The sequence below is a fragment of the Myotis lucifugus genome, unplaced genomic scaffold (assembly GCF_000147115.1).
Source record: "Myotis lucifugus unplaced genomic scaffold, Myoluc2.0 scaffold_18, whole genome shotgun sequence".
NCBI lineage: Eukaryota > Metazoa > Chordata > Mammalia > Chiroptera > Vespertilionidae > Myotis > Myotis lucifugus.
The window spans coordinates 4564693-4575470 of record NW_005871066.1 but is presented as its reverse complement, the minus strand read 5'-3'; the positions used below and the strand labels follow the sequence as shown (position 1 = coordinate 4575470).

General features: G+C 43.1%; 1 pseudogene; it reads right to left on the bottom strand.

The window, feature by feature from the left end:
- Window positions 1–9530: 9530 nt before the first annotated feature.
- LOC102434144 lies at window positions 9531–10309 on the bottom strand (annotated as a pseudogene).
- Window positions 10310–10778: the final 469 nt, after the last annotated feature.

Sequence of the window (10778 nt, the reverse complement as noted above, 5' to 3'; positions counted from 1 at the left end):
GCAGCATGTGTGCCTGCGTGCTCTTCCCTCCAAGCACATGCATGGGGCTACCTTCCTAGTTCTCTTGCCACCTGGGCCAGAATGTGGCCTGCCATGAGGTAAGCCCACTTAAATGTCAAAATTAACATCCCCAAATTAAGAAGGTCCATAAAGGTTAGCTCTGTTATCTACACACACATTCCCACGATACCATTTCCAGCAAGTGGTTGACCAGGTGTCTGCTGAAAATATATCTCTCTAACCTTGACTCCTGGGACTCACTTCCTCAGCCAACCTGTTCCATATGGTTCAGGAGCTGGCACAGCTCTTTCTCTGCTCTTGGCCTTCACACATGCTATCCCCGCTCCTCATGGCCTGCAGATCTGGGTAAATGGGCACCTGGCAGTGGTTCTCAACCTTCCTAAGGCCGCGACCCTTTAATACAGTTCCTCATGTAGTGGTGACCTCCAACCATAAAATTATTTTCGTTGGTACTTCATAACTGTAATGTTGCTACTGTTATGAATCGTAATGTAAATATCTGATATGCAGGATGTATTTTCAGGGGTCACGACCCACAGGTTGAGAACCGCTGTCCTAGAGGATATACCTGGCTGCCTTTTCTAAGCACGTTCACCATCCCCCTTTCATTCTCTACTCTTATACCATGTATCTACAATTGTGCCACTCGCCATAGTTGGGAAACATAATCTACAAGTTTTTTTAAAATCCATTTATTACCCTCTTTCCCCAAACTATGACCTATACAAGAGCAGGGAGTATCCCTGATTTGTGAGCTACAGAATACCCAACATTTTATAGATCCTCATTGTTTAGAAGTTCTTGAGTATGAGCCTAGACATTCTTCCCTCTAGTGTCTAGATCTGTTTTTTGATATCTACTTGATGGTAGCTCTCTAGCCCTGCAAGGAGTTCTTAGTTTCTGGCCGTCGTGGAGAGCGCCCTGCACTGGGTGAACTCTCCTCAGGTCCCTCCAGTTTCCTCTCAGCTCCTTAGGGATCAGCAAGCCATGACTGGGAAGTACACCGGACTCTGGGCGCAGGTCATGCTAATTTAGATTAAAAAAATTTCCCCTCAGTAATAGAACCTTTTATCATTTAAAAGATGCTAAACTTCAGAAGAAGAAGACTCTGGTTTATTACTTCCAAATTCTCTCTCTGAGGATATATTCAAAGTGGAATTGCTAGAGTAATGAGGATGAAAGCTCTCTTTAATTATAGCCCAATAAAAAGATGAATAATATTATCAGTCATTTATAATTACCTCTTGATCTGATCCTTCTGGGAGGAAGGAGTGAACTATGCTCCCTTTGGAGGTGAATTAACTCTTTTTGGCTCCTTGCTGCAGTAGAATGATAACTTTCCAAGTACAACACTTGCATCAAAACAGTTCAACTATAACCAAAAGGCAGGCAATTTACTTATTGATAGGACTGGTGCCCTTTGTTTATATTTAGGAGAAGTCAAACAACAGATAGAGCCTACCTTTGTTCTTACTTCCTGTGGCCAGCATCACTGGAGCAGAGTTGAGACTTGTTTAGGATTCAGCATCTCTAATAAGTGAGGGCTCATCTATCAGAACAAAATGTCCCAGCAGAATGGCCACACACTCTGCGCTGTTAATGGCCTGGAGCCTGCAACTAACAAAGAGGGCCCATGATGCAGATCTGGTCTTTATGCTTCTTCAGCCCAAACCTATTGGGACTTGTAGAGGGCAGTGTGGTGGCTTGAGAATACAGCTCAACACATCTGTGGTCCCAGCCGGGCCTGTGTCTCCCTGGAGGCCAGCACAGATGGGTCCTGGGAGACCAGTGCTGTGAACTTCAAAGGATGGGTGGAAGGCTGAAGGGCATAGACTATTTGGCCAAAAAAGAACACACATCAGAACAATGCCTTAAAATACAGCAAGATTCAGGGCTGAGGGATCACATGTCATTGATTTATTTCTGTCAGCTGGCAGTGACACAGCCTCTACCTGGGGGAAAATTGTGTTAAATACACAGTGTATGGCACTTGGAAGTGGGCAGTTCTCACAGAGCCCAGGAACCCATTAGGGCAGGACACTCAGCTTCCCTAAAAAGTGGCCGTTAGCATGTGGGGATGACACTGGGTAGCTTTCTGCCATTCTCTCTTCATTCTTATTAAGTTGCAGAAAAGGCAGATCACAAAGTGCAGCGATAGAAAGCAATTCAATCATGATGGCTTTGGTTTGCAGGGAGGTAGATGGAGGTTGGTGGTGACTTTGGCCAGGCATGAAATCCAGTTCTGTGATGGTTTCCATCTGGTCCCGCTCCTGTCACACAGGCTACTAGTCAAAGAAGACCCCTCACTCCCTTCCAAGAGCCCCAACTTGAGTTGGAGATGTGGGAGGTGAAGAAGCAGGGCTGGGTGAGTGAAGGGGCGGCATGGTCTATCATTGAACCTAGGCCACCATGGCTCCTCGTCACAATCTGGCCTCACCTGTCTTGACCATTCCACGAGCATCTCCTGTGCTGAACTCTGTAGAGCAGTAGGGCCTCGCTGGGCACCCTTGTCCTGTTCCCATCCTCCTTGGCTTTCAGGCTTCTCCTGGAACCTTGTTATGGGGGGAGTGGTGGATTTGTACTCTCTTATTCATTTTTGGGGGGGGTGTAAAAATTTTTGTGGCAAAGATTGCAAAGAGGTGTTCAAAATAGGGGAGAGGAAGTAGAAATGACACTGGGGAGAGGAAGTAGAAATGACACTGGGAATAATACATAGATATTTGATGAAGTGATATACCTTTTTTCTTAACAGATGACCCGCCTTTCTGGGCTCCTCGCCTTCTAACATCCCTTGCCCTGGGTAAGGGATCTATGTTAGCTCCTTATTTACACAGCAAGTGTCTGGCCCTCGGACAGTAACTGTGACCTCCTTCCTCTGCGATGCCATCCCACGGCTCTTTGCAGGGCTCGTTGAGGAACTGAAGGCTGGTCCTCTTCTAAATATCTAAACACGTGACAGTTGTCCCAGGCATCGCCACATTACCCACCCACCGAGGTACTGATCAGAAGTTCTTCCCCACCTTCTCGAGTGAAGCAAGTTCTAATGAGACTGAAAGTGGGATGAGTGGGAGGGGTCCAGACCCACATGTTTGTGCTTCTGGCATTTCAGACTTTCCTGTCTCTGGGACATGAAAACAATGCAGGCAGGCAGGCAGGCAGCAATCCTCTCTCTAAGCTATGAGCACTGGCTTAGATAAAGTTCCCTCAGATGTCAGCCCTGCAGGGAAAACCCTGTAGAAAATGACAGGCACTTTATTTGTAAATACCTATTCTTAGCTGTTTCATTCTCAAAGTGCCAAAGTCAGAGCAAATTCTGAAAAGTAAATCCAGTCTAGAGAGCTTCTTCCTCAGGGTTTTCATGTGCCAATAGGAGGCAAAGGCTACTAATTCCCTCCCCTTTCCCTTTAGTACCAGAATTCCAACTGCATTCCACAAATCCATGTACCCAGCTAGTCTTTTATAGCTTCCAGTTTCCTCTGCAACTAGGTACCTGCCTAAGTCATGGCCAGTGAAATGTCAGCAGAGGTCTTGAGTGGGACTTCCTAGAAGGTTTCTTTAAAGGGATGACTCTTCTGGAAATACCCTTTTGCTACATCAGCTTTCTTCCTCCTTTTAATCAGCATGTGGTACACAATGTCTGGAGCGACAGCATCTATCTTGGGTTGTGAGGTGATATGGAGGCTGGAAGCCATATGTTAGGTGGATAAAGCAGAACACAGGGGAAGCCATGGTTCCACTAAACCAGTCCTTCCTTTGATTGTTGCATGAGAGTGAAATAACTAAATTTCTGTCTTGTTTAAGCCTGGGTTTTTAAACATTGTGTTGTTTTCTATTCTGTATGCCATCTGGTCCTTTAACAGACCAGGTTGCTGGTGGGTGATTCCTTAGTAAACTGTTGGGATATTGACTGCACCTAATTATTTCACTCTAGCCTGTAGGACTTAGCAGTGCTGTTTTGTTGGCAGTGACTGGTTCACTGGTTCTAGGTTAGCTGGAAATAAACTTGTGGCCATTCCTCATTGTATTCTGTCGTTTCCTGATCCAGCCCTGAGCCCAGGAGAGAGAGCTTGCTACAAAAGTGTTAGCCAGGAATGTCATTACCCTCTCTGCCTCTCATTTTCTGCTAAATTTTTGGCTTACTTTCTTTACTTTCCAATAGCTGGGTATCCTTTATCATCCATGCATCTCAATAGTGCTACCAAGAATAATAGAGTAACAATTATATATTAAAAAGTCATATCAATATATTTGATAATGGTGATAGAAAATTCCACTAGTAATGAGTTATCCATAAATATGGTGATTTAGTTTAAGAGTCAACATATGCGCCCTACCTGGTTTGGCTCAGTGGAAAGAGCATCAGCCTGTGGACTGAGGGGTCCCGGGTTTGATTCCAGTCAAGGGCACATGCCCAGGTTGCAGGCTCGATCCCCAGCAGGGGGTGTGCAGGAGGCAGCCTATCCATGATTCTCTCTCATAATGGATGTTTCTATCTCTCTCTCCCTCTTCCTTCCTCTCTGAAATCAATAAAAATATATATATATATATATATTTTTAAAAGAGTCAACATATGCATTAGACACCTAGTCCAAGGTCCTCCAGGTCCTCCAGATCGATGTGACAGCACCATTAGCTTTCTCTTTTTGTTGACTCTTTTACAAATGACCAAACTGAAATGATCCCTAGCTTACTAACCTAGCAAGTATTTAATGCTTAATCCATATACTTTATAGTATGTTTAGCTTTGCTTTGTTTGAAGAACAGAGGTATGTATTGGTTTGTAATATGAGATTGCATCGGGATACTAAAAGCATACCGGGTAGCCTCTCATCTCAAGGACTTAGCTGGGAAAGAGCTAAGATTTATACACATGGCAAATAGAGAATGTAGAAAATGTATAAACAAGTACAAAAAATGGTATTCAATAAAAATCAAAATATATCTGTGAGGACTGTGTGATTTTGAAATATTCTGCCCCCTTGTTCCTCTCAAAACATCCCAAGCATAGCAGCATATTTTAGCACTCAAGTTACAATTTTATTGCTTCACATATCCAGAAGTAGAAGAAAATATTTCTGTCATATTGTATTCTGATTTTTGGTACTGAAATATGGACTTGATTAAGAACAGAAGAGATCAGTATGAGCTAAAGTTGTAGGAGTATTTTTGTGGAAGAAGTAAGACTTAGATTTGGAGAGTGTTAAACCCAGATGAAATTTCAGAAATTATGTAACCCAACCCTTCTTTGTACAAGCGGCGGAGATGAATGTACATGTCCAGCCATAATTCTAAGAAGTAACAGAGTCAAAGATGGAAAGCAGAGCTTTTGCTTCTCAGTATAGGGTTTCCATTGTGTGCAGTGGTGCCATTCCCAGAATGGTCTATCTTCATTCATTCAAGATACAGTTACTCTGTGCCTACTTCCCTCCTAGTAGGATGAATGCTGGGAATACAAACTTGTCTTTGTTCATAAATAAGACAACATATAACAGTGCATGCTAAGGCCCAAATTGGATACATTTGGGAAGTCAGGAAGTGGGAATGAGTAGTGTTTGGAAGTGGGAAGATATAGTGAGGAGGTTGGTTGGTAGAGAGGCATGGATGATGATTGCAGTCAGTATCAGATAGAAAGGAGGAGCCTCACCATGGAGAGCTTGGAGTCCGAAATGAGGAGTTGGAACTGTCAAATTATCTGGGTTCAAATCCTGGTTCTGGTTTTAAGACCTAGTTTGCTTACCCATAAAATGGTAATCTCTCCAAAGGAGGGTCTCATGAGAAACTTTATGATATGGCATGATGGCCGACACATAAGACTGTAGATGTTTGTCATTTATTATTATTATTTGTAAGTCCTAGCAATATTTCTTCCTTGAACAGAGGATGAACATGACAAAATTAGTATCTCTTGGAAAGAGGGGTCTAAAATGTAATTGCCCAATGTTTCTTAAGAGAAAGTTAGTATAATTATTGGGAAGAAATGGTATAAAACATGAGGATCTGAAGATTTTATAAGCAACCAGAGTGTGGACTAGCTTCCCCCCACATGGATGGGACAGCTGAGTAGGTGATGTGGAAAGAGAACGATGCAAGACAGGGAGAGGTGGAACAAGGGATTGGTGAGAGAACGGGGCTCCTGGGTGTGGCTGTGCAGTGCCAACCTGTACACATTGCACAAAGTCCTGGAGAGGACATGTATGTCAAGCAAGGAAGACCAACATTCACAGGAGATTGGGGCAAATAATCAAGCAGGATCTTGAATAAGAAAATGAGAGTTAAAGTGGGGCCCACTAAGGAAATACAATTCTGCAGTCTGAGTGCCTAGGCTTGCATTCAGTTTATACCACTCATTTACAAAATCCTCAGTAGCTCTGATCAGTCCAGGAGTTTCCCAAATCAAGTGCTTCTATGAGCCACCTTTGGCTCTCATTAGACATACAGATTTTTACATTTTGATTCTTCTGCTCCATGGTGAGGCCCAGGCATTTGTACTGTAACAAACTTCCAGGTGGTTTTGAAGCAGGCAATTGTTGGGCCAAACTTAGAGAAACACTGACGTACATGCTCTGAGCCTCACAAAGTCTTCATCTTTAAGATATAGGTAAAAATATTATAGCCCTATGCCTGTTGTGGGTTGAATTTTGCCTTCCCCCAAAGAAATGTTCAAGTCCTAACCTGTGGTATCTGTGAATGTGACCTTATTTAAAATGGGGTCATTCCAGATATAATCAAGTTAGAATGAAGTCATACTACCATCCTTATAATTAGGGGAGAAGCAACACAGACTGATGGAGACCCCATGAAGATGGAGGCAGAGATCGGAGTGACGTGTCTACAAGCCAAGGGTAGCCAAGGGATTGCCTGTAAGGACTAGGAACTAGAAGAGGCGAGGAAGGACTCTTCCCTGGAGCCCGCAGAGGGAACATGGCCCTGCTGACATTTCCTTTCAGAGTCTATCTTCTAAAGCTGAGAGAGAAGAAAATCTGTTGTTTGAAGCCAATCGGTTTGAGGCACTTTCTTCCTGTAGCCCTAAGAAAGCAATGCAGCTCCTCATAGAGGGGCCAAAAGAATCACCTGAGTTGTTATAATAATAAATAGAAGCTAATAGTAGCTAATAATTTAAGGGAAGAAGGTAGGAAGCATTTGCTTACTTGTAAAATAGTGTCTAATTTTACATGGGCATTTCTTATACATCATACATTAAAATTAATTTAGTCCTTTTCCAATATAGTGTAAGCGGAGGATGACAGCAGTCTTGAAAGAGCATTGAAATAGTCTTAGGGTCTATGGCCAAACCACCCTGAACACATCCAGTCTCATCTCCTCTGAAATAGTCTTAGGTCCTCCATTCACTGACTGTTGACCTTGGCCACGTCGGACAAACTTCTACCTCTCAGTTTATCTGTGGAGATGAGAAAATACCCTCATTCCAGGGCTGTGGGAAGATCAAATGGTTTAATATTTATACATAAATAAAAATCTCTTAAACCCTAAAATGTTATACAATTATTTTTCTTTAGCTTTCAGTAGTTTTATATTTATAAGCTTACTGAAGGAATCACTCTTAAAATACTATTTGATCTCTACATTTCAGATCATGCTCTTTCAGATGAGGTGAAGTTTCTTTCTTTTTTAAAGAGCTTTATTGATTTTAGAGAGAGAGCGAGAGAGCGAGAGAGAGAGAGAAATGGCATGTGAGAGGGAAACATCAATTGTTTGCTTATCACATGAGCCCAGGACCGGGGATCAAACCTGCAAACTGGGTATGTCCCTGACTGGGAATGGAACTCACCACCTTTTGGTGCATGGGATGACGCTCCAACCAACTTAACTACACTGGCCAGGGCTGGGTGAGGAGAAATTTCAAATCTGAAATTTCAGGCTTACAGAATCACAGGGGTTCTGTGGATGATGGGAAGGAGAGAGAATAAGGGAAGGGAAAGGAACAGAAGAGAAGGAAAGGGAAGGGAAGGGAAGGGAAGGGAAGGGAAGGGAAGGGAAGGGAAGGGAAGGGAAGGGGTTTTTTTTGGTGAAGGGGCACTTGTGCTTTTGAGAAAAGGAGTTTTGGAGATAGCATGGTGCAGTGTCTGAGCGGGTCTTAGAGACATCATATCCAGAAGCAGGAATGGCAGGGTGGACATCACATACCACTTCTGTGAGTTGTTAGGTCCAGCATGACAGGGCATGGTATGAAGGGGCAAGGAATGTGGGTACTTCAGCAGAGTGGCTTTGGCATAATATGTAAAGGGCACAGAGGACTCACAGGAACCAGCTCCAAGGATAATCAGAATATGCTCATATGTCAGCTCATCAGTACCTGAGCAACCAAAGGGGCCAGGTCAGGACAGGAGACAAAGTAAGTGGCCGACTGAAAGGTTTGTCCAGGGATACCTGTGATCCTAGATACCTTTCTAGAAAAGACTGAGATTTTGTGAATAATGTAAAGTGTGTAAAGTGTGTGTGTGTGTGTGTGTGTGTGTGTGTGTGTGTGTGTGTGTGTGTGCTGGGGGGTGAGAGTAAACAGGGCAAGGTAAATAATTATCTGTATCCCAAATCTACATGTTGAAACCCTGTCCCACCTCTGAATGCAGCCTGTATAGAGATAGCATCTTTAAAGAGGTAATTAAGGAAAAATGAGGTCATTAGAATGGGCCCTACTCCTACCTGAAAGTTGGATGCACAGGGACACTAGGGATGTGTGCTCATGTGAGGACACAGAGAGAAGGAAGCCATCTTCAAGCCAAGGGAAGACACACAGAGGAAACCAAACCTGCCAACACCTTGATCTTGGACTTCCAGCCTCCGGACTCTGAGAAAATAAACGTCTGTTGTCTAAGCCCTGCAGCCTGTGGTATTTTGTTATTGGCAGCCTGAGCAAATGGATACACCACGTTACCTTTATTTTCTATTAGAGCCTCAAGGAGATTGCTCTTCTCAGAGAGAAAAAATTATTCCAAACAATGTTGAGATGAACATCCTCCTTTTCTCTGAGATACCAAGGGGAGACATTGGCTGTTTTATAGCTCATGACAGTCCACACAGTGAACATAAAATTCCAGGTGAATGTGTATATGTGCCAGGCTCCAGCAAAACGTGTGGACAATGGTGAGCCAGGAAAAACACTTCCTGATTTGAAAATACTGCTGCCTGATTCTAAAGTTAACAAGAGCAGGAAGTAATTTCATGAATACTTCTAGACACATCTCTTACCCCATGGGACATGCTTTTTATGTTTCATCTTCAAATTTGCTGGTTGTCTACTCTCAAAACTAGTTACATTGGGAAAGGGAGGAGGAGGCCTTTCGTCTGACTTCAAGAAATAGAGAAATACCCTTTTCTAGGCTCCAAGGTTTCAAATTGAAGGGGACATGGGATATTCACGTTTGGTTTTCATTTTATTTTATTTTATTTTATTTTATTTTATTTTATTTTATTTTAGCAGTCACCTGATTTATAAAAAGATGTAACAAAATTTTAAATGATACAAAATATCATTTTCAAAACAACATCAATTTCATTTTCAAAACACCACCAAAAAGGGAGTGTATTTAACTGTTCTCAGCTCATAACAGCAAATGTGTGAGTGGAGCAATAACGCATGTTGTAGCATGTTTAATAAACCTGCAACAGAGAAAGTTGGTTGAAGGAAAGCAGAGAAACTTTGTCTTTTAAGTATTAGAACGGAGGGGCTCCATAATCATCTGGCATCTATGATGAAATGTACCTCTGGTTAGAAATGTACACGAAGGGAACTCCAGGGATCTTCCTGATTCTTCGTTTAAGGGCCCGGTCAACTGTGGCCACAATATAACACTTGTGCTGAGTTACTCTCTGTACTGAGCAGTCATCTGCATAGGTTCCTCTGTGTGTGCATGGTAATCATTCAAAGCTTGGATCCTTGGCGATCCTTAGAGCCACTCGATACTTCTGCCCCAATTTCTCAGTTTCAGCCATTACACAGTCAGTTATACAAGGGATACACTTGGCATAGAGACAATCCATCATTGACTGCACTAAGTCCAGTTTGGCTTTAATGGTAACGTTGATAAAGTTGGTATCCACCAGGATGTGGTAAGGTGGGTCTAGCTGTGTGTTAAATTGGAAGAATAAGCAGGAGGGGTGTTGGGGGACTTCTCTTTCTTTGAGTGCACTGGGATCTTTCTTTTCTTTCTTTTTAGGTTTTAAACTATCCTTGTCTTTAAGCCTCTGATCTCTGAGACTAAGCATTCGCTTCATGGCCACATACTTCCTTGTTTTCTTTTGCTTCCCCATGTTCACGCCGTACTCTTGTTTCTTCCGGACTCTCCCTGGTTTTTATTTTAGAATGCCATAAAGGAATGCAACTTTGAGATTTAAGATTGGGTAGGTGGTCCTAGAAAGCAGAAGTCAGGAATATGGAAGAGTGAGACAGGGAAGTGCGGGAAGCCAGTGGAGAGTGTGCTGACAAGCTGCTTACTGCTGTTTGCAGCGGGGCTCAGCTCCTTCCAGGCCCCTGAGAACCCATGGAAAATACTTCTCAGGACTGTCTCACTGAAGGATCAGAGGTCAGGCATTTGTTCACCAAATCCCATCCTCCGTTGCGTAGGGATTCCCCTGACACATCAATTTCCCTGTGGGTTTAGTTTATACCTGCACTAGGAGGATGTGGTGGTAATGCTCATGATGAGAGTTGGTGACATTCATGGAACAGCCTATCTGAGCTGTGTTGACATCAGGTGAATTGAGGGCCTAAGGCATGGTAAAGAGCATTCTAGGCAAAG